This window comes from Phocoena phocoena, chromosome 14, assembly GCF_963924675.1.
Source record: "Phocoena phocoena chromosome 14, mPhoPho1.1, whole genome shotgun sequence".
Classification (NCBI taxonomy): domain Eukaryota; kingdom Metazoa; phylum Chordata; class Mammalia; order Artiodactyla; family Phocoenidae; genus Phocoena; species Phocoena phocoena.
In genome coordinates, this window is record NC_089232.1 from 78,625,831 (window position 1) to 78,630,682 (window position 4,852).

The 4,852-nt window shown below is 50.0% G+C and overlaps 1 pseudogene; it reads left to right on the top strand.

Annotated features, from left to right (window-relative positions):
• Positions 1 to 4,007: 4,007 nt before the first annotated feature.
• Positions 4,008 to 4,544, top strand: LOC136133896 (reticulocalbin-1 pseudogene; annotated as a pseudogene).
• The last annotated feature ends 308 nt before the right edge of the window (positions 4,545 to 4,852 follow it).

Genomic DNA, 4,852 nt, shown 5'->3' on the forward strand with positions numbered 1-4,852 from the left:
ATTATCTCCATTTTACAGTTAAGGAACTTGAACCTGACTGGAGAGCTCAGAAGGCAGGAGGTCTTGGGATGACAGGGAGGAGAGAGTGCCCACAGGGGACAGCGGTTGGGGCCGGGGGGGGGGGGGGGGCGGGTGAGGGCTCTGGCTGGGCCACAGAGACTCTCAGAGGAGACATGCCTCCCGCTGCCAGGGGCTTTGTATGCCATGTCATTTAGTCTTTGAAACCACCCAGTGCAGACGAAGCTGTGATCCCAATTTACAGATGCAGAAATTGAGGCTCGGTGTGGGCAAATCCCATGCCCCGCAGGTCATACCAATAACGGGTGGCAGAGCTGGGACCTGAAGAAAAGACGCTGAATGGAACCATGTCTCAAGCCAGAGCTAGTTTGCCTCCTGCTGCCCACAAGTTTCGACTCCAGCTCCTTGCGGAAAATAACTATAGCAACCGTAAAACCTACCGGTTAACGTGATCTTCCCTGATTAAGGCTATTGGTGAAAGTGTACTTGTGATCCCGAAAGGCTGTGTGAATTTCACACCTTGCACTTCTTGGTGGGACTCAGGCTCCTCCAAGAAAACCATGAAGCAAGAGCTATAATCGAGGCGTAAGTTTTCAGACTATACATAGTCTCCAGCTGCCTGGTCATGGGAATTTGCTGCCCATTTGCTCCTACAGAGACTCCCACAGTGCTGTGTTAGGAACGAGGGATGAGAACGACTCCTCGCTCCGTGAGCTGGTGCGGTGAGCAGAGATGCTGGCGCCAAACCCAGGCTCCAGTCCCCTCTCTGCCCTCACGAGCTGCGTGACCTTGGGCATAGAGGACACTTAGTTCCTCTGGGCCTCAGTTTCTAATTTTTTTAAATGGGGGATTTTAATGTCTACTTCGTGGCATAGCTACCCACCGTCTGACACGTAGCAAATGCTCAGTAATGATTGTGACACTGTGACAACGGGCTCTCTCAGCCAGAAAGGTGTCCTCTATTTGACCTGACCATGGGCGATCAGAGGGTGACTAAACTATTCCTCTGAAAAGGTGGACACGTACAAGTAACCAACATCTTCTTTCCCGTCCACGTGCAAGGAGCCCAGCAGGTCAGAGGATTCTTGGAAGAGCTTGGAAGCTCTGAGCCTGAGGCTGAAGGACAAGACCAATCAAGGGACAGCACCCACTAAGGAACTAGATCCGGATGGAGCTGCCTCCTGCTTTGGGGAGAAGTTTCCATCCAACACCCGCCTTCTCGGAGCAATTTCCCTCCTCCTTCTGGGGAACGAAAAAGCAGCCAGATGCATGCTTTTAAAAATAAACTATGCAAGAGAAACAAGCAGAATATCATGTGTTTGCTCCCAAGCTGGTCTGAAATATTTGAAACGCGGAGACTCAAAACTGTCAGCAATCAGCAGAGCTCTTAGGTTTGTTTCAACATTTGGGGTGAAAAACAAAGGGATTCAAATCTGTACTTTAAAGTTTCCACACAGCATTTTGGATTGCCATAACAATAGGCATGGTTTTCCATCCAAAGAGAAAGTCGGATTGGGCTCCACATACAAAAATAGCCCCGCTTATTGGACCGCAGGGGGGAAGTATAATATTTGAAATCACGCAGACGAAGCTGTTCAATCGTTTACAATGATTAGGAAGAGAGGGTTTGCTCTGTGGCCACACGAAAAGAGATGTTTTAAAAACACATATAGGGCTCCCCTGGTGGTGCAGTGGTTGAGAGTCCACCTGCCGATGCAGGGGACACGGGTTCGTGCCCCAGTCCGGGAAGATCCCACATGCCGCGGAGCGGCTGGGCCCGTGAGCCATGGCCACTGACCCTGCGCGTCCAGAGCCTGTGCTCCGCAACGGGAGAGGCCACAACAGTGAGAGGCCCGCGTACCGCAAAGCAAAACAAAACAAAAAACAAACAAACAAACAAAACATATAACTTAGTGGTTTACAGCAAACACTCAGGAGCCAGACAGCCCGGGTCTGAACTTGGACTCCACCACTTCTGTGCGACCCTAGGCAAGTGACTTAACCCCACCGGGCCTCTGGGTTCTATGAAAATTAAACGAGCAAATATTTTTCAAGCATCGTATCTGGCTCACAGTAAGTTCTATTAAAGTGTTTGTAAAATAATAAATAACTTTTAAAATTAAAGGTGGAAAATCTTCAGGGCTTTTGAAGCATTCTCTCGCATTCACTGGGTTCTTTACATTTTAGTTTTATCAGATCATTAGTGTAGATTCCTTAAGGCTCTCTCAAGTCCAAGACGAAGGTGCTGTGAATTGAGTCTGTAGCTCAAACTTTTTTCCCTCAGGATCTCACTCCATGATAAAAGTTGGGGAAGGGACTCTTATTTTTAAATGTAGTTTTGCCAGGTTCTTCACAGAAAGGTTCTGATCGAGTGGGTTTTATCATCAGACAAGTTTGGGAACCACTAACTCAAACCGAATTCCTTCTAATCAGTAGGAATACCAGGGTTTGGCCAGCTGCTTTCTTTGGTGCCAGGATTTTGTCTACTCCTCTGTCACCCAAGTGTCCAAAAACAAAAGAGAAGGGACTTTCAGGCACAAAACCCTCCCTTAGAAGATGCAAGGCAGGAGGTCCTAGGGAATCAGGAGAAGGCCCTCCTAGAGTTTTAATTCCACCCATGAGCTCCATTTATAGAAAACCTTATACGATTGCATGTAAGAGGAGCTCCCTGGGGGCACCCACGGGCCATGATACTGACCCCTTCAGCCCTCAGGGCAGCGGGTGGGACCAGGCACCCCTACACTGTCTGCTGGGCACCGGTACCCAGAACACCTCTGAGGAGCCCTGGGCAGGGAGGTTCCTCCAGCAGGGTACCCTGTTCCTCCCTGGCTACCGAGGAGGCCTTGGGTCAATGTCGAGGGATGAATAGTGCTGGAGAGGCTTGTCAGCAGCCCCAGTTCAGCCCCCAGGCAGGGTCACCCAGGTGCACATGGATCAGCCACGCTCGACCCTGGCACTGAGTAAAGTCCACTTAGGGCTTTTCAGTTTCACACGTCCGTCTTGTTGAATTCTGAATTGTATTTCTTTCCTATCCCCGAATCAACCCCTCTCGGAAGGGTCCCAGAGTCTGGGTTCTGTGGACCCACTGCCCTCCCCACGGGTCAGCCCCTGAGGCCACATCCCGGCTGCTGACCCACCGCCAAACCACAGGCACCGGCACCTGCCACCAGGCTGGCCAAGTGGCCTGGCTCAGTTCCCAGCCTGCGCCTCTGGGAAAGAATGAGTCAGCAGTGTCCTGTCTCCTGGGCCTAACGCGGAGTGTGACCTGAAAGCCACAAGAAGGGGGCTTCCCTGGTGGCACAGTGGTTGAAAGTCCGCCTGCCGATGCGGGGGACGCGCGTTGGTGCCCCGGTCCGGGAAGATCCCACATGCCGCGGAGCGGCTGGGCCCGTGAGCCATGGCCGCTGAGCCTGCGCGTCCGGAGCCTGTGCTCCGCAACGGGAGAGGCCACAACAGTGAGAGGCCCGCGTACTGCAAAAAAAAAAAAAAAAAAGCCACAAGAAGTACATGGCTTGAGGATGGTCCCAGTAGAGAACACCCTAAAACCTGAGAGTCTCAGGGATTGGAAAAATCTTAGAGGTCTTGTTGCTCAAACCCTCTTCATGTGCTAGAGGATCTCAGACTCTGGACCCACGCTGCCCTGTGTGAGCTTGAGCAACTTAGTGGCCCTCTGTGCCTCAATCTCCCCATCTATAAAATGGGGGTAATAACAGTACTTACCTGATAGGATTGTTGGTAAGATCAAATGAGCTAATCAATGTACAGTGTACGTGGCACATAGTAACACCTGACAAATGTCAGCTGTCGTTATCACTATTATTTAGAGCAATCCCTTCTCTGGTAGAGGCTTCACGTGACTGCTTCCGGGGATATGAAGATCACAACCGCAAGAGGCGGTAATCCACATACCGAGCTCTAAGTTCCCTCTCCCCTGAGTCTGTACAAAACACAACTTCCGTTGCACCTTGAAAGATACCTGTAGTCCCACAGAGTTTCATGAGACTTCAGATCATCACACCTTTAAAAAGATGCTGCCATGTGATGAGAGAAGGTTCAAGCCTGTGGACCTCGATGGTGACCAGACAGCCACCCGGGAGGAGTTCACCACCTTTCTGCCCCCTGAGGAGTTTGAGCACATGAAGGAAATTGTGGTTCGGGAAACTCTGGAGGACCTCAACAAGAACGGGGATGGCCTTGTGTATCAGGACGGGTGTATTGCTGATATGTTTTCCCACGGAGAGAATGGCCCTGAGCCAGACTGGGTGCTGTCAGAACGGGAGCAGTTCAATGAATTCTGAGATCTGAACAAGGACGGGAAGCTGGACAGAGATGAGTGTCGCCACTGGATCCTCCCGCAAGGTTATGACCACGCGCATGCTGAGGCCAGGCACCTGGTGTACGAGCCGGACAAAAACAAGGATGAGAAGCTCACTAAGGAGGAGATCTTGGACAACTGCAACATGTTTGTTGGAAGCCAAGCTACTGATTATGGGGAAGATCTCACCAAAAATCACGATGAGCTTTGATGGACACTCGCCATAATATGACAGACTGTCGTACGCGTTCTTTTATTGTCCTGGATAATTGCTACAATTGTCTCAGCAGTTGTGTCCCCCCAGAAAAGGAAGTTTATCACCTCAGATTGGGTTTAGAATTATTTTTTACTCAATATTTGCTGGAAAATAGTCATCGCTAATCTCTGAGTAAGATTTCTGTCCAAATACATTAAAATCTTGGTAAATTGCAATGCTCTATGGGGATATATTGCTAAAACATGACTTTTTAGCTTTTTCCATGAAATATGAACTAAAAGGGAATAAAATTTGAAAAAGCC